The following is a 22,685-nucleotide window of genomic DNA, read 5'->3' as shown; positions in this document are numbered from 1 at the left end:
CCTCCTCCAACTGACTCCTCAACTCCTCATTCTCACTCCTCAGTCTCCCATTCTCCTCCTCCAGCCTACCCTGGAGTTCCCTAGCCACCCGGAGTTCCTCTCTCAGTTTCTCTATCGCACTCATCCTGACCTCTTACTCTCACTCTACCCACCACAAAACAATCCTAACAGTAAATACACAGCCCCACGATGGGCGCCAAATAATGTGGCGGGATTTCACAACCACACACTCACACTAACAAAAAACAACACATACACTCACCTCGTACTAGGCTAGGCCTACGAATTCCGGACGGGAACTTTTGCCCAAGCAGGAGGGAGTCACGGAGTCACCACAACCGCCGATGATGCCAACGCTCACCACCAACAACAACAGTCCACAACCAAGAAAACAACAAACCAACCAGTACACAACCACGACCCAAAACAAGACTCAAAAAGACTCAACCACGAAGATTCAAACTCACCTCACTAGGAACACAGCTGAAAAAAAACAACCAGGCTATTACACGACACCGATCACGCAACCAAAACAGCCCAAAACCCGAAACACGCCCAAAGTACAAACACTCCAACCACAAAGCCTCCAAACACCAAATCACACAAACTGAACATAAAAACAACCAAACTCAGATCAACTACTGGGAAACCCGTCCTTTTTGCACAATATCTCTGTCAAGACTCTCTCCACGATCACGATCACAGTTCCGCGCACTCCCAAAAAAAAAAACACGACACCTCACGGACAATCAAACGTAAACAAAAGAAAACTACACTCTCTAACGATATCATTCACCAATCACGTACGCCGTCGTTCTCTCTCTCTCTCTCTCTCTCTCTCACACACACACACACAAGACGTCGTTGTTCGTTGTTTTCTCTCTCTCTCTCTCTCTCTCTCTCTCTCTCTCTCTCTCTCTCTCTCTCTCTCTCACACACACACACACACACACAAGACATCGTCAAATGCAATAACCTCATTCCTCCAAAATATCATCAGCGTAACAGAGGTTGTTTATTGTTGTTTCGTTGATAGTGCATCTGATTGGGAGTGAGTTCAGTTTGACATTTAGTGCATCTGTGTACGTGTTAAACAGGTATGAAGAGAGAATGACCCCCTTGCCAGAGCCCGTTTAGGGAGCTGAAGGTGTATGACAGTATGTTAATTTGACACAGAATTGCTGTGTGGAGAACCAGCAACATAAAATGCCAATTACTGTAGATATAGAGGTGTGCCTCGTTTGTGCAGCTTCAGGAAGAGCTTCAGGTAGTTTGTCAAATGCTTTTCTCACATCTACAGAACATAGGAAAACAGGAGAGGCTGATGATAGGTAACAGTTCAGCAATTCTTTCAGGATGTAGATGCAGGTGTCGGTTGAGTGGTTTGCTTTAAAGCCGAACTGGTTGTCAGTAGTGCGTAGAAAGGGAAGAAGTCTCACTAGAAGAACTGACTCAAGTATCTTCGACGCAATTGTAGTAATTGCAGTCGGGCGATAATTGCCAGGGTCAGCTGCATCCTTTTGCTTGTTTTTTATTAATGGTATTAAGTGAACTAAGAGTAAGGAGTCTGGAAGAAACTGGTGAATTATGCACACATTGAACAGAGCAAAATGTAAATTATCGGATGGCAGAATTTTAAAGATTCAGCAGGCAGACTATCCCAGCCGGGCGATTTATTATTAGGTAGGTTGTTTATGGCTATCGCTGATGTTACCTGGAGTAATATGATCGGCGAAATGAAGCTGAATATTATCAGTAAGGAGGTTATTTACATTCCTGCGGGAGTCTTGATCATTTATGCAATTCAGGATAGTGCTGAAGTGATCGCCCCACATTCTTGCGATAGCCTCGTCACTGACGGCTTCTCCTACTCTCTGTGATAGCTTTTTAGTTTTGGGATTTAGGGATTGAATGTCCTTCCAAAGATGGGGGTAATCGCCAGATTCTAATTTCCTAGACATTGCATCAGCTCTTAGTTGTTTTTCATTCAGTCTGCAATGCTTAAGGGCAAGTTTGAACTGCACTCTCACCTGTCTCATTAGCAGTGCAAAGTGTACTTCCCTCAGGCTACCATTTTGCCTCCATAGTAGGAACATTTCTCGTGAATATGTATAAAAACCTTTAACCAATTCATTCCATCTAGGTACATTATGAGAGTTGCCATGACGAGAACTAAAGGCATCCCTGCCGGAGGCGAGCATAGCGGAAATTATATTCGAATACAATTCTTTCAGATCTCTCCTGTGATGATCGTTTCTACATTTTGGGTTGGTGCAACCTGGTTTCTGTGGTTTTCCTGAAGCATCTGGTTTTCTGTTGGTTTTTAAAATCCCAGTTAACAGTTGGTGGGCGATCAATAGGGGGTTCACGATAGGGAGGGATGGGGTACGGAATGACACCTGTAAGGGGATGTGATCACAGCCCATTGCAAGATCATAGCAAATGTTGCAGGTCACAATGGAATCATGAAGTTGAGGGGACATGATGCGGTGGTCCAGCCAGGAGGTTGTAACTGTCCATTCTGTTCTGTACATAGGTATAGGAGGAGGGAGGGAGGAGCATTACATCGCTAATTCGGAGAGCGTGATTTTGACAGAAGCGAGTAAGTTCATTATAAAACTGTTTTGTGGGATGAAAATTAAGATCCCTAATTATACAAATATGATCAGCAAGGTCATTTGCAGTCCAAAAACATGAAGACTAGTTCTCTAGATGCCAACTTCATCTCTCCCTCAATGCATTCAAGAACCAAACCATTTGGGAGCAGAGTTCAAAGGAACCCCAACACAGAGGTTCCTGTTATCCAACTACCTTCCTCAATTGTCTCTCACCTCCTGGCTGTGGCACACAGGCTGTGATAGTGGAGATGAGGACTAGTGCTACTTCCAACAACACTAAAAGTGAATACTGGTGAAGGTGCCTGCAAGGCATGAGATTCTCCATGGAATACAAGTGACTAAGCACAACTTACCAAATGCACCAAAGGCAAGCTGGTCATTGTTATTGCGACAGGAACTGCCCTATTACCTCCTTGGGCTCACTCACAGAAGAATCAGCAGGATAGATCCTTGTTGCTGTCATATTTCATTTCTCCAGTTCACCACAATATGCAGACTGTCACAAAATGCAGAAAGACAATTTTGATCCTGAAGCAACTGTATATTTGAGGCTGCCAGGATCAGCTAAACTTCAAGATATTGCAACCAAAGAACACTGACAAAATGAGCCCAAACTGATACTAGGGTGAGTTCTTTAGTGAGCACTATGTTGTCTGTCAACAGTCATAAACACAAAGTTTGGAAGAGATATGCAGTCCCAATGCAGAAATAGCAGATGTATTTCTGTAAGTCCTGAAAAACAGACATCTCAAAATACACATTCTTTAAGTCTATGAAATCATGAAGGCACCCTCTCCGATGGAAGATAAATCAAAATGTTGAGTTACCATGCTGAACAGAACCTGAGAGAGAAATTCATTCAGAGGAGAGAGATCAGTGACCATTCTCCATCCTCCTATTGCCTTTTCCACTAGGAAGAGACAACTATAAAGGCCTGGAGAGCTATCATATACAATTTCATTTGATTGTTTTTCCAGCATAGCTCTCATTTTGGTTGACAGGATCTGTTGTCAAAAATTACTGCGCAGAATTTTTGTCATCATGAAACTCTTGTCTAGTCGTTTTAAACATTTTTCAGTACTCATGGGAGTCAAATCATTCGCACTGTGTATATGTCCCTCAGACACACAATCGACGCACAATTTGGAATGACATGGATGACGCAAAGTTTTTTGATTGACTTTTTTATTTCATGTATCTTGCTCTGTTCCCTTAGTAAATTCTGTAACATGCAACCTTGAATTACAAAAATAATTTTTTTTACCAGAACAGCATTCAGAAAAGGTATTCAAAATCAATAATGCAACCATTGTTGCATTATTGATTTTGAATACCTTTTCTGAATGCTGTTCTGGTAAAAAAAATTATTTTTGTAATTCAAGGATGATGGAAAATGTTCTAGAAGCATCCCTAGACGTGACTATAAAATCTTATGTCGCCCAGTAATCGTCCTTCCTCCCTAGCTAGTCCTTATACAGGTGACACTCGGCAGGTGTGATATTAGAGAGCGGTGCATCAGAGATATTGTAAAGATGTCAGACGTCTCTTCTTTTCCCATTAATCACGATCATGTATCACATCTGTCAACACAGCGAGAATCTCATGTATATATTTGTATGTAGAATTTCCTGGCCTTTTCTCCAATATATGTTTTATCACTGTATGTGCACTCGGCAAGGAAAGTGAGGATACAGTTTTTTTAAATCTTCGGACATATGTTGCTCAATAATGCGACATCTGGCAACTTTAGAAAGGGGAGGAGCTTCCGTCTTATTGTGTTTGTATTTTGCTTGACCTCCTATAACTTTCAATCACATTCTGCGATTCTGAAATCATTGATACTTAAATGCAGTAGTAAGTTTTATAGTATTCGTTCAAGTTGTAATTTGCAGCGACAGTTCTGAGCAAAATAAACATTTTTCGACATAACTTACCAAGCAACCTTACACGAATGAATTTATAACACCACATTGAACGGAATGCTTGCATAGTCGGAAACGCGATCTTCCATAATGAAATCAAGAGTTAAATTTGAGCAATGTCCAACGAAAAGGAATGAATGCAATGTTATGATGTTGAGAGAGAGAGAGAGAGAGAGAGAGAGAGAGAGAGAGAGAGAGAGAGAGAGAGAGAGAGAGTCTGCTGTTGTGTAAGCATAGGCCTATATGTACTGTACTGTAGAGCTACTCATTTCATTATTTTTTTTCTTTTAGATATTGAGCAATACCATATTTGTATAGTATGTTGTAGCAATAGCAATGGAGAGAGAGAGAGAGAGAGACTATGGCAACGTCAAGAAACATCCAGTTACTTGTGTTTTCCCGCCGAAGTTTCCCGCTGCTCCTAACATCATAGAGAATGCTCTTGAGGATTTAAATAGATTTGGTCAACCTACCCTAGCTGTCACAACATTTACTGCCATTAATTCTAGCTGACTTTTAACACCTTGAAATACAAATATGAATGTCTAAAAATTAAAGAAATTATCATTACCTCGTATGATGATGCAATAATAAGCCTGTTCATAACGGAAAACAAGTAAATATTGCCGTTCTGATAAATAGTACTACACCGAGATATCCACACACTATCTTTTAGATCTCTATGAACGAAGTCATCTGAGAAATTCTGATTACTTCGGACATGCATGGTGTTTTTAAGTATCTGAATGTTTTTGTTTTGCAGATTTAACATATATGATATAATTTGCATTGTATTTTCATATTCTAGAGTAAATTTACCGAGATTACGAGTTTTCTGTAAGAAAAAATTAAAATACAATGAACGAAATCTAATGAAAACTGTATCCTCACTTTTCTTGCCGAGTGTACATTGTCTCTTATTATTGCTATTTGATTGACTGTTAACAAATGCAAATTGCTCTTGCTCAGCGTACGGGTCGCGGCAATCAAAGTTCGGGCACCAGGTTTCCGCCCACATGCTGCTATGTATACCTGTGCCCAGGTAAATAAATTAGTCATTCCCAGTTCTGTCCTTTGTTGACCTCACAACTAGTGACCCAAGGAATGACGGTAAACACAGCGGTCTTGGCTTCGCCATTAATGGACTTACTATGGCCGCTTTACCTCAGAGAGCCTTTAACGGAACCATACAGCCAAAAAGTCTAGGCCTCTGATAGCTCCTTCCTCGGAGAACACCCATGCCACTAACGGACTAATTACGGCATACCTCCTTCAGGTACGTTTTGGTGTTCTCGAGCAGTTTGGCCCTGCCATTTATGATTCACATTGACCGTATTCAGAAGTCATTAAAGGAAACCACACAGCATATAGTTTTGACTTCTGACGAGCCCCAAACACCATTAACAGAGTAAATACAGTGCTTATTTCATGCTTCGGTGTGAGGCAAAATGACAGATACTAAGGTAGAAAGTCGTTCTGAGGATGCACAGATCCTCTGCATCCCCCTTCTCGCCTTCGAAGGCAGCAATAAGCCAGGCAATAAAATTCCCACCATTCTCGTGGCAAAATACCACATCCTGGTTCCTGCGGGCAGATGTCCATTTCCAGGTGGCAAAAATCACGGGCAAGGAGGCCAAAGCGGACATCACCATGACAACGCTGCCGGAGGAGGTCTTCAACAAAATCACCCCGTGGTTGGACTCGCAGCCAGTCAAAGTCAAGTACAGAGACCTGCGAGAGAAACTCATCAACACATACTCCATGCACGTCCCAGAGAAAGCCCAACACGCACTTGACCAGATGACCCACCCCGGGGGGACATCACCCAGGGACACCTGGGATGAACTACAAGGTCTCCTGATGCTGCCAGGCATCGACTCAGACAGACGGAGGAGGGAGATCAGCTTGTTGTGGGAAATATTCCTGCGACGCCTTCTGCAGGAGGTGAGGTCACAAATCATGGAAGAACATCGCCTGCAGAGAAACAAACTACTACAGAAACTGACCACTGGAGGCCAACAAGAAGACGACTTCACCAAACGCTGTAGAAATCAGACGCCCTCTTAATGGAACGAATTGTGAACGTCGCACAAAAACTCCATGAGGCCACCAAGGCCTCCAAACACACTGCAACACCCGCAGCCTGCAGCCTGGTAGCAGAAGAAGACGAAGTGGGGGACACAAACGTGGTGTACAGGAAGAAGGCGCCGCCGCAGCAGCAGAAGATGAGGACAAATCCAGCCTGGTATTACTTCCATCGGAGGTTCGGAAGTAATGCCAGAAATTGCAGAGCCCCCTGTTCTTTCACAGAAAAAAAGTAGAAAGGCAGCCACCCATAACAGCAGTGGCTGCAAACCTTAAGGAACCCCAGCCAGTAGGATTTTTCATCCATGACGCCATATCAAGACAACGGATGCTGGTAGATACTGAGGTTATGCAGTCGGTATTTCCACCATCGAGGGAGGACCATGACCACACGTCTGGCGCCGCAGCCGCACTAGTGGCCACAAATGGAAGGTCCATCCGCTGCTACGGAACTTGGACCTGCAGAATATCCATCCTGGGCCGTAAATATAAATGGCTCTTCATCATCGTGGATGTCAAGTTTCCTTTACTGGGCGCTGATTTCCTCGCACATCACGGACTGCTAGTAGACATTGGCTGAAAACGCCTACTGGATACCGGAACCTGCCGCTCCCGACCGCTCTCCACTGGACCAGGAATGACCACCATATACTCCACCTCATCGAACAAATACAACGCCCTCCTGCACGAATTCCCATATGTCTTCAAGCCAGAACTGCATCAGGTGCCAGGTACCCAGGCCACGCACGGCATCCATTACCACATCACCACCACAGGCCCACCAACACATGCCAAGTTCCGCCTCCTGCCACCAAAGAAACTCCAAGATGTTAAATGAGCATTCACTGAGATGGAAAGGATGGGTATCTGCAGAAATGCATTGAGTCCATGGTTATCCCCCCTCCACATGGTGAAGAAACCAGACAGTTCCTGGAGGCCCTGTGGGGACTATCGTCGGCTGAACCTAGTGACAACACTGGACCACTATCCCCTGCCAAACATGCAGGCAGGACCTAACAGGTGCCCTGCACAGGGCCAAGGTGTTCACAAAAATGGATTTGCTCAAGTCCTATTTTCAGGTACCAGTACATCCCGACGATGTTCTGAAGACAACCATCATCACACCATTTGGGACATATACCTTCCCCTACTCTACCTTCAGCCTCAGGAACGCCGGGGCCACATTCCAACGCCTTATGGACAGCACCCCGGGGGACCCACCTTTCTGCATCTGCTACGTGAACGACATCCTGATCTTCTCCAGATCCCCGGAGGAGCACCTGGGTCATGTCCAGGCTGTGCTGAAACGCCTTCAGTGGAACAGCTTGGTCATAAGATTTGACAAATGTACCTTCGGAGTGGAGAAGGTAGACTTCCTGGGACACGAGGTCTCTCCGGCAGGTGTCCGCCCCGTGGTCTCCAAGGTGAATGCAGTGAAGGAGTTTCCTGCACCAAAAACGATCTAGTCCCTGCAGGAGCTCCTAGGCATGGTCAACTACTACTGACGTTTCATGCCGGGCATCGCCCACATCATGTATCCCTTAACCAGAGTACTGAAGGGGAAGCCGAAAGCAATGACTTGGGAAGATTCACAGCAAAAGGCGTTTGAACAGACGAAGGCAGCCCTCTCCAAAGCCAACACCTTAACATATCAAGACCCCACCGCCCCCCTGAGACTTACCACCAACACCAGCCTGTGGAGCCGTGCTGGAGCTGTTAGTAGACGGTTCCCCCCACCTGCTTGTCTTTTTTTAGCCACAAGTTAAAGCCGTCGGAGACCCATTACAGTGCATTCGACAGGGAACTGCTGGCAATCCACCAAGCCGTCCAGCTCTTCAAGTACCTCTTGGATGGCAGCCCTTTCACCACAAGCCGTTGGTACATGCGTTCACGAGGGCAGGAGATGCATGGACAGCAAGGCAGCAACGGCACCTAGCTGCTATCTCCGAATTCGGCTGCACCATGAGTTATGTTCTCGGCAAGAAGAATCCAGTAGCTGACTCCCTATCAAGAATTGAAATAAATTCAGTCCACCTGGGCAAAGACTATGAAGACCTGGCGAAGGAACAAGTCGCAGACCCGGAAACGGCAGCTTACTGCATGGTACTTACCGCCTGAGGTGGGAAGACGTGCCAGTGGGTGGATCAGGATCAACACTTCTCTGCAACACCAGCACAGGCCGCCCATACCCCCTGATACCTGCGTCACGAAGAAAGCAGACTTTTGACATCATCCACGGGCTGTCCCATCCATCAGGACGGACAATAACATGCCTGATGACAGAGAAATTTGTGTGGCACGGGATCAGGAAGGACATACGAGAATGGGCAAAAAACTGCATGCCCTGCCAAACAAGTAAGGTCATCCAGCACACGGAATCAGGCATCGGAGACTTCCCTCAACCACGACAGTGTTTCAGGCACATCCACGTAGACGTCGTAGGGCCTCTGCCATAATCAGGGGGCACCAGATACTTCCTGACAATCATAGACCATTCCACAAGATGGCCGGAAGCAACCCCAATGGTAGAAGCATCAAAAAGCGCCTGCACAGAAGCCCTGCTGTCAAGTTGGATAAGCCACTTCGGTGTGCTGGACGGATAACTACAGACAGAGGCCCAGCATTCTTATCAGAACTCTGGGTCTCCCTGGCACACCTGATGGGGACAACACCCCACAGTATGACGGCATACAACCCTGTGGCCAACGGTATGGTGGAAAGAACCCACCGTTCATTGAAAGCAGCTCTGACGGAACATTGCACTGATGAAAATTGGGTCCTGTTGGGTCTCCGCACCGCACCAAGGCAAACGGCGACAAATCTCCCACGGAGAAAGTCTACGGCGAAACACTGGCCGTACCTGGAGACTTCTTTCCCACGGAGCCAGACGCCCTGGATAGCCTACGCCCCTTCCAAGGCTAAGGGAAATTGCAAAGAAGTTTGAGCCCTGCTAAAAGACTTTCGCAGACAGGACCCATAACTTCACCCCAAGCGGCCTGAATACCTGTACACGTCTTCATCAGGAATGACACCCACCACCCACCCTTAACCATACTATACAGAGGACTGTACCAAGTCATCAGTAGAACATCCAAGGCCCACCTTGTCAACATCCATGGGCAGGAAGATTGGATATCTGTTGACAGGTTAAAGCCAGCCTTTCTGATGGACAGCAGAACTTGGGAGGAAACCAGCAGGCATCCCAGAATGCCTCCACAAAACAAGGCCTTGGATGAAGTGATCGGCATCCTGAAACGAAGTTGAGGACGTCCCAAGGGCCACATTAAGGATGTCATCCTCTCGGCAAAACCGCTGGACGATTCAGCAGTCAAAGCTGCCCAACAACCACAGGTATCAAGAACTCGGGGTCAGCTCCTGCTCCCAAAGAGATACCATGATTGACATGCAACAGGTCTTCCAATCACTATTTCATAATAATTGTCTTGGGTGGGGGGAGTACTTGTAAAGATGTCTGATGTCTTTTCCTTTCCCATTAATCATGATCATGTATTGCATCTGTCAACACAGTGAGAATCCCATGTATATGTAACAGTCATGGGGGTGACCTTTGGAAAAGACATATGATGACCTGGCATGGCACTTCCGCTGTAGAGACGGTGGTGCCGGTGGCAAGGAATGCCTGACGAATGTATTTGTGCTTTGCTCAGTTAGATACAGAGAGAGCCTTGTGTTTTAAGTGCATGGGAGAAACATGACAGATTGATGGAAGCCTTGTGATATCTGTGGGTGCAGAAGGCGGGGTTCTTCGAACATTGAACTGGATGGTGACGTCACGTTGCAAGGGAGGGGTTATCAAGAGAATGTGTTCGTATGAAGCTCTCTAATGTGTATATTATAGAGGAACCATAAAATGGGTATTCACTTCGATTTGTGGCTAGTGATCCCTCTTTTGAGCTGTGTTTGTGAATAAGACCATCACTGTGAGGAACGGTTTCCTGATGGCCATTGAATGAATTCGAACATTGTCCTGAGAGGGACAAATATTTGGAAGTGGTGTTATTACTCTTGCAGGCTATATGACTTGTATTGTGGTCGTTACGACCTTATTATTTTGCTTGATGACAAGGGGATCATTGACTATTATTGTTTGGCGTAAAATAATATCTATGCTTGTTTGGGAAACAGTGTTCCCTCTAGTAATGTGTTCCTTTGATAGGGAGTGTGAGTCACTCCATTTCATGACCATAGTTTTTGCAGAGTTACTTCCGTTAAATTTGTCAACAAAGTCTAGTTTTCTATATCAGTGTCTCATTTCAGTAGGCCTTTGTGTAAAGATAGGTTGAGAGAGAATCTTATGATGAAAAGAAAAGGGATCTGCTACCCCAAGTAAGGCCACAGCTAGCAGAAACATCTGAAGAAAGGTGAGATGCTAAATTCTGTTCTTAAAACAGATGCTTCAATAAACAGGTGGCTCTCGAACCCGGGATGGATAAGAGTGGTGGGCAGTGGTGTTAGACTTAAATAGATAATTAGATAGATAAGGATACATTTCCGAAGAGACATAATTTGGTAATTTTAGTATTGGCATCTCAGGATAGGATTTTTTCTTGACCGCTTGTGTGTGTGTGTTAAAACACACAAAATGCATGCGAGAGTGTTCTTCTCTTTTTGCTTCCTCTCTCTCTTTCTTTGGGTGAGAGAATTCACACGTTGTTAAGCAGAAACGCACATGAGTGTTATCTCTTTTTTTTGTTTGTTTTATTTTATTGTTAATTTTAGTGTCAGATTGAATGGGGAGCATGCTGCCTCTGCAGATTTGTGGGTGCTGCCCACGATGATGGCGTTCCTTCTGTGACGTGTCGGCTACATCATTAGTCTGGGCGGGGTTTCTTGCTTCGCTCTTATGTAGTGCATTTGAAATTTTTTTTTTTTTTACATATATCAAGCAGCAGTTTGCATTGGCATTTAGGGTTTAATAAGGGGAATATTTTATGGTTGTATTATTTCTGGGGACTTTGATAATTGGGTAGGAGTTTATTTGACATTTGTGAATTACTGTGTGCAAACATTTTTTATGCAAGTGTGTATACATTTCTTAGTATTTTTTTTTTACTTTTTTTCTCTTATTTTTATAATTACACATGGGCATGTGTTACTTTGAGTGCATACGTGCGTGCATGTAAAGTGGGTGGGGTTGCTTGAGTTGATTCAGCAATCTCTGCCTGGTGACAGAAATGGTGGTGCACTCAGCGTATTTTCTGGGAGTGAGGTGTTGCACTGAGGGGGAGGGACGAATTCTTTCCCTTTTCCTCTCTCTCTCTCTCTCTCTCTCTCTCTCTCTCTCTCTCTCTCTCTCTCTCTCTCTCTCTCTCTCTCGAGTTACATTTTCTATACGTGAGAGTGGATGCCCATTCTCTTTGTTTTTTTTTTTTTTTTTTGTAGTTTGGCCTTGGAGAAGTGGGTCTGACTTACTAAAAGGCAAATCAGCTGTGCTTTTCCATGGGACTTTGAATTTAATTGCGGGGGTTAGTTAATTTTGAATTTAATTTTTGGGTTTTAATTTAATGATGGCTTTAATTAATTTTAAATTTACTTATGGGTTTACTTAATTGTGAACTTGATTTTGGGCTTACTTATTTTGAATTTAATTAAGGGTTCAATTAATTTTTGAATTTAATTGTGGGTTTAGTTAATTTGAGATTTGATTGTGGGTTTAATTAACTTTGGATTTAATGGTGGGTTTGATTAGTACCTTCTTTTGAATTTTGGGGATTAATTGTTAGAGTAAAGAGAAATAACCTTCTAGTTTCGTGTTGTGTGGGAATTATTTCAAGATGAAATTGTTTTTTTTTCTTGCATTTTTTCAGTAAAAGGTGTACTTACACGGGACTTGGGAATTTTTTGCATTTCTGATTAGCCAAGAATAAGCTAACTTTCTTCTTCGTGAATAAATATTTACGAAGAAGAAAGTGGCAAAAATGAGGAGAGGAAATAGTGATCGGAGATTCCTTAGATCAGCTTATGGTTGTGTAGGATGCAGAGTTCCAGTCCGTTGTCCGAAGAATTTTATTGAAAGTCGAAATAGCCAAAGACGATGGGTGGCTTGAGTTCTAGGATCCAACAGGGTCGTTGCTCCAATTGTAATGTGCAGGGACACATTAAGAGATTTTGCCGCATTAAGTATTGTGGCAGTTGTAAGAATAATGGTCATCCTTGGCGGTCTTGCCCGTCTTGGAGACAGTATAACAATAGGCCTGTATTTCAGAATTTTGGTATCTCAGATAGGGAAGTTCCTCACGCGAATTTTTCAAGGGGATCTTGTGATCGGCAGACATTGTCTAAAGACCAATCAGTTGTAAAGGAAAACTGGATGGGTGTCTCTTGGAATTAGGACTTCTGGGAGAACCCTCAGGGTCGAAGCCAGTTGTAATTGGGTCTGTACATGGTATAAATGTAAGGGTCTTTATAGATACAAGCGCCTCCATTAACTTAATTAATTATGAGTTGTTCAGATCAATGTCCCCCAATCGCTCTTTGAGACCTGCTAAGGAAGTTGTATGCCATGTTCAAGCAAATAGGTTACAGATTTTTGGATACATAGATGTAGATTTATCTCTCAGGGTAGATCTTTGACAGAATCATTTTCGGTTATACAGGGGAGTACTTTGGGGAATGTGTTATTACTAGGTCATCCCGTGTGTTGGAGATGAAAGATATCAGTTCATACGGGGGTTTGTGGTATAACTGTGGGAGTGCCTGGGGTCTTTGTGCTGTATGAGGGAACGGATATGAGTGCAGTGGATGACAATAGATCGGGTGTACATGAGGATCTGGGAGTGAATGATGAACATGGGTCAGGGGATGAGAAGTGCTATAAGGGGGTGTTTGACGGATGATGTGGTGCTTGGTCCGGGAATGGTTGCTATGGTGAAAGTTCGAGTGAAAGGAGTGCATAAATCCAGACAGATGTGTGTGGATTAAGGTAGCAAGAAGCTGAAGGGGGTTTTGTGTACGGGTTCTATAAATAGGGTATCAGGATCAGGGGATACTTGGGTGGAATTGCTAAACTGCAGTGATTCAGTTCGCAATTACCAGAAGGGAACTTATGCAATCGACTTTGTTGACTGGGTCGATAAGGATAATTCAGTGAATGTTGTCGGGGATTTTTGTTCTTTTTCTGTAGAGGAATTACAGGCTAGAAGGCAAGTTTTTAGGAATCAGTTAGCTAATGCTGATTGCAAAGAATATGCCGGGGGTGTAGAAGATGTTCTGGCCGAGTTTGCAGACAGTCGCACTCAAAGGGGATAAGTTAGAATTAACAAATGTGTTAGAACACAAGGTTCACTTAGAGGAAAACACTAAGCCTATTTTTGTTCCTTCATATAGGATTCCTTTTAAGATTAGGGAACAGGTAGAGCACGAGGTTAACAAGTGGGAAGAAGAAGGCATTGTTAGGGCCCAGTTCATCACCCTTTAATTTCCCATTGCTAGCAGTGCCTAAGAAGGATGGTTCAGTCCGTGTGTGCATAGACTTTAGAAAACTGAATGAGAAAACCATTCCTGATTGCTACCCTGTGCCATGTTTGCCAGATTTATTTGTAGAGATAGGAGGGAGATGCTTCTACTCCTCAACTCTAATGAAAGGGTATTTGCATTATGAGTTCATACACGGCCTTCTCTTTGCCGAAGGGAATGCCGTTTGGTTTAACAGGCAGTCCGATGACATTTACTAGGCTAATGAATACAGTTTTGCATGATTTGTCAGGGAAAAATATCTTCCTTTACATGGACGATATCCTAGTTGCCACTGATTCAGCAGAAGAGCATTTAGAAGTTCTTAGGGAAGTTTTTAGAACACTTAGATTAGCGGGTTTGAAGATAAAGTTAGCTAAGTGCAATTTTCTCAAGAGGCATACAGTACATTTAGGTCATGTCATTTCTAAAGAGGGTGTTAGAGTGAATGATGATAAAGTTAGGGCAATTGTAGAGTTTGCCTCTCCCAAGACTAAGAAACAGATGAGGTCTTTTTTGGGGATGGCCAGGTTTTTCCATAGATTTGTGAAGGGTTTTTCTGTTCTGGCATCTCCTTTGATAGATGTTCTGAGGGATGATGTGCAGTTTGTATGGGGAGATGGACAGCAAGTAGCTTTTCAAAAAATTAGGGATGCCCTTGTAAATCCCCAGTGTTGAAGTTTCCTGATTTGGAACGTCCTTTCACATTGGTAACAGATGCTAGTTATGATGGTATAGGGGCATGCCTTATGGAGAAGTTCAATGGAAGTCTCCATCCAATTGCATTCTATAGTAGGAAGTTTAAGACACGAGGTAGTAATGAACGGTTATGGTCGGTAGTAGACAAAGAGGCCTTTGCCGTGGTCTCGTCTCTCATTTATTTTAAAATGCTATTGTTGGGCAATCATGAAGAGGTTCTGACGGATCATAAGTCATTGTTGGATCTTTTTAATAAGCTGGATCTTTCCCCAAAAAAAGCCCGGTGGTTTTTGACAATCAGAGATTTTGATGCTAAGCTGAAGTATATAGAGGGTAGACAGAATGTTGTAGCAGATGCCCTTAGTAGAAGTTTTTCTGACAAGGAGGGTACTCATGCATGTTAGCTTAGATTGGGATATTAGTAGAAGCGGAGCAAGATGAAGACGAAATTCTGGGAGACACAAAGGCTTTTTTTAGAGGGGAATTAGTTAGGAAGGGTTATAAGTTGCCTTTTGCATGACTTGAGTTAAAGGGTAATTTGTTAGTTAGGGAAGATTAGATACAGACTGAGAAATAGTGGCGATAAGGGGGATATGACGCAAGTAGTCGTCCTACGAGTTTAGTACCTACGGTGTTAGATATTGTTCACAGTAGGTCTGGCAGTCCGCATTTGGGGATTGAGAAAACGTATCAAAATGTATGGGGACAATTCTTTTGGAAGAATATGCTTAGTTCGGTAGAAGACTTTGTGAGAAGTTGTTCAGTTTGTAATGCATGTAAGCCATCAGGGTCGTTTCTTGTAAATTGGGTTCATTCCCGATTCCTACCAGACCCGCAGCAAGAGTCCACATGGACCTGTTGGTGGTTGTTGACGAATTAACTAGGTTTGTAGAGATTTTCCCATTGAAGCATAAAACAGCAGAAGAGGTGGCAATTGCATTCTTTACTGGGTATATTTGCTGGTACGGGGTGCCAGAGGTTCTGATTACAGACAATGGGCGTGAATTTATCAATCGGACAATTCAGTGGCAGGCAGATGTAATGGGTATTAAGAAAGTCAATATTATCCCCTATAGACCAGAAGTGAATGGCATATAGGAAAGTCATTGAAGCTCTTCGGATGACCGTGGGAGGTAATGATCCAAATTGGGATCGATATCTTCCACAGGTCCAACATAGTATTAATACTATGTCAAGCGATACCATTGGAATGTTTCCCAATGAGGCGCTGTTTGGTTACCCAGCGCGGGGTGCGTTCGATTTGTTGCCCATTCCATCAGGTGATGATACAATTAGGTCGCTGGTAAGTGCCGCGAAAGAGATATGCACTCCTTGCTAAGAATCTTGAAATGAAAACGCGAGATATGGTAAACAAGAGCAACGCAAACCAGATAGAGTTAAAGTGGTTGTTGAAGATAGGGTTTATGTGAAGATAAATGTCAGGAATCAGCTGAACCATAACTGGGTCCTAAATTTGAAAGTCCTTTCCGCGTTGTAGAAGCAAAGAAGGGAAATAGATTTGTTGTTCTGGATGAAAACACAGGTGTGTCTCGGTTGACACATGTATCTAAAATTAAAAAGATGAGTTAATGGTTATCGTATGGGTTAATTCCTGGGTTGGACTGTAGTTATGATCATTTTTTCTTCTTTTTTTTCTCTGTTTTTTTAATGGATTTTAATTTGGCGTAACTTATAGTAGTTTTTTCTTTTACTGGGGAGGACGTTAGTCTTTAGAGTTATACAACTCTTTAATTGTCTGAGTTCAGTTTTTGCTCTAATGTATTGCACAACTTAGTTAAAATTATGTGCTGGATACCGTACAGTTTCATAGAGATATGAATTTCATTTTTATTTTATTTATTTATTTATTTTTTTGATGGATCGCATCTGTGGTTAGCCAATAACAACTTCGAAGATTCTATACATTCATTCAGTAAGGAACCACCAATAAACCAGACAACACCCAGCCAGTATGTCACTCTATACCATCCTTACACTGGTGACCCGAAGGAGCCGATGGCAGACGTCCAACCCAAGATGACAACCCACGTGCCAACAAACCCTTTGTCGCCTCCCCGCTTCCAGCCATTCCCTAGTGCTCAGTAGATGTCCGACCCCCCGAGATGACCTACCCCACCACAGGAACCCTGGTCGCCTCCTCCAGGCAGCTTGCTGCCGCCCCCGAACTCATACTGGACTTGACCAACAAAAGAGCGATGTACCCTTCAACCCGCTCCCGTCCTCCTGCGCCACCTTCAGCCTCCTACCTGCCCCAAGCCCAAGCCCTTCGCATCCATTCCAATTGTCAGCAAGACAATTTCGCCATCGACGCCTTGCTTAGGGGTGGGGGAGTATTGTAAGAGACCACATCGAGCACACACATGTGCGTCATCCATCAAAGGGAACAAGACAAAAACAAGAGCATCCCGTTTTCTCTCTCTCAAGGAATGCAACTTCTACCGTACAATATTTCCGTCTGTCTCTTCCTAACCATTGTTGTCTCACTTTATGTACAATCACCACTACTTGCATTGACATGCAAGCATTCTAATCATGTACTCATAATGTACCACCAAATCTTCTGTATCAAACTGTATGTATGTTTCTGTTTGTGAAGACACCAAACGTCTCACCATTTCACATATATTATGCTACTGCATTGTATTCATTAATCTGTCTCAAATCTCATGCTATTGGCCATATGTGGAATTTCCTGGCCTTTCCATTGATATATGTTTTATCATTGTACGTTTATTATGTCTCTCACAATTGACATCTGTTTGTCTGCCGACAAACACAGATGTCCGAAACATTACCTCTGTTTTGCCCTGTCTGTGAGTAGAAACTACTTTGCGGCTCGCACCAGCCAATAACAACTTCGAAGATTCTGTACATTCATTCAGTAAGGAACCACCAATAAACCAGACAACACCCTTACAGGACTTTGTTTTTGTGGGGTGATTAGTATATCGGACAGAGTTTGTCTGATCTGTTACAGGTTTGGATAAATCAGTGGGGTTTAGGATAGGATTAGGAAGACTTTAATATGGCTTCCAAGTTTGGGTATTTGAATTTTTCAGTTCTCTTTTTGAATTAAGAGGGCTGTGCCGTTGGTAATTGTAGTTGTTATGATCATAGGAGCGATTGCCAGTATGTCAATTGCTGTTTTGCTGAAGAATTGAGCAGGTTTCGATAATACTTGCTAAGCAGGGTAAAACTTTGATGATTTTACAAGATATTTTACCCCTCAGATGTTTAGGATTGCCTTTAATGAATTTAGTATATTGTTAGGTTTCTCAGGTAATTTTTTATGGGGTAGAATTTTTTTATGAATAGTATAGTGGGTTGATTGTGGAAGTTCCAGTTAGCAACTTGGGATTGTTTCACATTTTTATCATATGACCTTTTGCCCTAGTACTTTTAATAGTTCAGTAATAATATGGCATACGATAAGCCTGCAGGTTTCAGAACACCAGCAGTTTCATGAGAAGATCCAGGGTTTTAGAGCCTGCAGGTTGCTACACCAGCAGTTTCATGAGAAGATCCAGGGTTTTAGAGATGTCGGGCGGGATGTCTACAAATCGCTGTCGTTGCTGGGAGACATCTGTTTGGAGCAAAGGATTCAAGAGTGCCGCATTCATCTTGGGCTCGCGCAGTCACAGGCCATTCAGCGTAGTTGGATCACCAAGAATGCAAGATTTCAAGTGTTGTGTTCCATAAAAGAATAATACCTGTGTTACGAGACATATAATTTTCATATCTAGTGCAGACAGTTTTGCTATGATTTTGGAGTTGGCCCCTTCTGAACTTTTGATTGGACAGTTATCATAACTGGACAAGGACGTCCAGTGTAGGTGGTCCAAGTTCCTGTAACAGTCACGGGGGTGACCTTTGGAAAAGACATATGATGACCTTGCAGAGCACTTCTGCTGCAGAGACGGTGGTGCTGGTGGCAAGGAATGCCTGACAAATGCATTTGCGCTTTGCTCAGTTAGATACAGAGAGAGCCTTGCGTTTTAAGCGCCTGGGAGAAACATAATAGATTGATGGAAGCCTTGTGATATCTGTGGGTGCAGAAGGCGGGGTTCTTCGAACATTGAACTGTACGGTTGTCGCTAGTACGAGCGAATTGCAGTTTCCTGATGGACATTGAATGGGGTTATCAAGAGAATGTGTTCTCATGATAACACTTGTGTGCTCTCAATTAATGTGTATATTATAGAGAAACCATAAAATGGGTATTCACAATTCGATTTGTCGCTAGTGGTCGCTCTTTTGAGCTGTGTTTGTGAATAAGACCATCACTGAAAATCATGGTAAAAATCACAAGTTCAATTTCCTCCCATAAAAACAGAGATTTCAAACTCTACCTTGATTTAGGAACCTGATGGACATTGAATGAATTCGAACATTGTCCTGAGAGGGACGAATATTTGGAAGTGGTGTTATTACTCTTTCCAGACTATATGACTTGTATTGTGGTCTTTAAAATTTACAACCTTATTATTTTGCTTGATGACAAGGGGGTCATTGACTATTATTGTTTGGTGTAAAATAATATCTATGCTTGTTTGGGAAACAGTGTTCCTCTAGTAATGTGTTCTTTTGATAGGAAGTGTGAGTCACTCCATTTCATGACCATAGTTTTTGCAGAGTTACTTCCGTTAAATTTGTCAATAAAGTCTAGTTTTCTATATCAGTGTCTCATTTCAGTATGCCTTTGTGTAAAGATAGATTTAGAGCGAATCTTATGACGAAAAGAGAAGGGATCTGCTGACCCAGGTAAGGCCACAGCTACCAGAAACATCTGAAGAAAGGTGAGATGCTAAATTCTGTTCTTAAAACAGATACTTCAATAAACAACCAGCTCTCTAACCCGGGCTGGATAATTTCCTGGCCTTTTTGCCAATATATGTTTTATCACTGTATGTACATTATGTCTCTTATTATTGCTATTTGATTGACTGTTAACAAACACAAATTGCTCTCGCTCAGCGTACGGGTCACGGCAGTCGAAGGTCGGGCACCACGTTTCCGTCCGCACGCTGCTATGTATACCTGTGCCCAGGTAAATAAATTAGTCATTCCCAGTCCTGTCTCTGTTGACCTCACAATATGTACACTGTGGCAAAGTCCAGTGCTACTTTATCGAGTTGTATCTGAGAATCCTGGAAATTAGAAAGACACCGAGCATGTCAGAGGAACGAGTGGTCAGGGAAGGTAGCCTAGAATTCTGTTTCAAAGTAAGTAAGTGTTTTTTACTTCAATTTAGGAACTTCAGTGAAACTTGCCTATGTCCAGAAGTGATAATAGTGATTTTTGATGTAGAAGAATAAATCAGGCGTTGTTAGTTTTGTGTGCTTCAATCAGATCACGCTGCGTTGTGCAAAGCGCCACAAGTGATAAATTGCTGCTAGTTTTGCCTCTGAAGTATCATGTATATATGTTCCCTTTGGCCACGAGGCCAACTTGTTAGCATGGCTGTTACTAGTTTGTGTTCGTTTTGTTGCTGTTAGATGTAAAGTAAATGTGCACAGTCAAGGCATTAGTAGAGTTTAATTTTTGTAATAAAATTGTAAAAACACAGCTATTTTATGTGATCCAACAGCTGAATCTGTGGTTTGTAGTCGTGTCTGTAGAACTGCACATCCCAACCTACAACATCCAGGCTAAGAACCAGAAAAATATACAGTCCACTAAATATCATCAAAACTTCTCAACAGGGTCTGAGATAGAGACAATCCTAGAAGCTAGGCAGGAGTTAAGTGCTCTTAGACATCTTGCAATTAGGATGAATAGTAGATGAATAGCTAATCAAGGTTCGGAGGAGGTTTGGCCTCTTCCCAACAGTAATGCTCATAGCATAGTCACTGAAGGTGTCCTGACAATTGGGCACTGCTCTTAGTCATAACATGATGTAAAATAGGCTGTAAATGGCTTTGAGTCTCTCCACAACCAGACTGGTCCAAAGGTTAGTGGACTGGAGTTTGAGGGAAATGGAAATCTGTCCCTACACTAGCGTTTAGAATTTTGCTGTCCCCTAAAGACAAACATAGTAAAGTTGACCAGCATGCTGAGCCAAAGGTTCAATCATGACTTGTTGGCTACTGTTTCAGATAAAAAAGAATCACTCCCCTCTGAAAAAAGCCACTCAATGACAGGTTATCCCTTAACACAGACTGTTGGATCCACCTACATGAAGGCAAAGAAGCCTAAAGGATCTACAAAGGCAAGAAAATTCTATGGACCAGCAATCAACAAGATCATTTCTTCCAGCAATCCAAGGAAAGGTGGGGATCAGAGCAGTTGAAAAGACAGCATGGTCTGCAGACTGAATGCAAGAATTTGCTTGACCGAAGCCCCACCAACACCATTACCCTAAAGAATGAGCCCAGAGGTCTCTTGGAAGTGACTATCATGCTCAATGTGGTGCAGCTCTGGTGGGGTTAGACCCTCAAGGCCTACAGGATCCAAATGCAACTGAATCAGATCTTCATAGCCCAGAGGTTCCAAACCATACTGAGTCAGATACTCTATCAAGGAAGAATGGTCTAATGCATAAGACCAAACTGGGGAAGATCCAGAGGACTGGTAGGCCTCAATTGAGCCTCAAAAGGAGTGACCAATAACCCCCAATCAGAAAAACTGAAGGATAGCCAAGGTCAGTCAACCTCCCTGTCAATGATAGGCTCTCTGGTAGCAGCACTAAACCAGCCAGAACTGGTGCTGTGTATTACTGAGCACCCCAGAGAAATCTTGACCCCACCTGATGGATACTGCATGACTGGATGTACCATAACCCATTGTGAGGCAATGATTATTGCGTATGAAAATAATCATCAACCTCTCAGTGATACATATAGGACCGTTCCCTGTATACACAGGATTATACATAAAATCAATGCACAGTAATGCTGAGTTAAGGAAATATGAAACTACATGAACAATTTTTTACAAAAAAAATATTATATAAATACCTGATCTTGAGATGACTAAAATTAAACAAAGCACAACAAAACATAGGAAAACCTCAAGTAGTAGGCTACATAAACATATACTTGCATTACTTTGACCCTTAGTATGATTATCGATGCGCTTGCAGGTAGCCAGGTAACATGAGTCTAAGACAGACAATCACAAGTACATAGTGACACTGGAAGGCGATGGAACTTGACATAAGGTGAAAACCTCTAATTTAAACCCTGCAGATTCTTGTGGATCACTGGAATATTCCTTATGCTGTAGCTGTGATAAATCATTCCTTGAAACATTTGTCACAGACAGAAGGTCAAGGGACAGGTTGGACATCCTCAAGAAACCTGGGTGGGTGAACTGTCAGGAGCACATTCCATAACTTTATCAAAACCCCTCCTCCTGGAGGATCAACCCTGTGAATGAGAATGATGTCTGTCACCTCTCTTCTGGAGAGTACCATCTGATACTGCTACAGCAGGCATGTACAGTGGGTGAAGACATTCATGAGACTTCTTAACTTTACTGAGAATGAGTTCCAAGGGTTACATCCATTTAAATCACACCAAGTATTGGTTATCACTCCCCTAATTAAAGTTTACCTATAGTAACACTGCAAATAACAAATACATTTTACTTTTGATCACTCTAATCAATTAAAAAATTCAGCAAAATTAACAAACACACAGCATTAGGAAGTTTAATTATAGGTTTCAAAGTTACAGCATACATAGGTTGTTATATAGATAATTAAATAAATGAAGCCCATGATGCAAACCACAAAATGTATGGGTCCACCAAAACAATATTCAACAGCATGGGAGAAATATCTGTCCAGACTGCAAACATTATGAATGACCAAAGTTGAATGGTTGCAACATACTTAAGAAGTAGCAGCTACAAGGTTAAAGTCAAT

General features: G+C 42.8%; 1 protein-coding gene across 2 annotated transcripts in view; it reads left to right on the top strand.

Annotated features, from left to right (window-relative positions):
• LOC136840299 (uncharacterized) overlaps positions 1–22,685 on the top strand; it is a 114,244-nt gene that overhangs the window by 83,727 nt on the left and 7,832 nt on the right. The window lies entirely within an intron of this gene.

This window comes from Macrobrachium rosenbergii, chromosome 7, assembly GCF_040412425.1.
Source record: "Macrobrachium rosenbergii isolate ZJJX-2024 chromosome 7, ASM4041242v1, whole genome shotgun sequence".
Classification (NCBI taxonomy): Eukaryota; Metazoa; Arthropoda; class Malacostraca; order Decapoda; family Palaemonidae; genus Macrobrachium; species Macrobrachium rosenbergii.
Note: the sequence above shows the minus strand (reverse complement) of the source record. Positions and strands in the feature narration are given on the sequence as shown.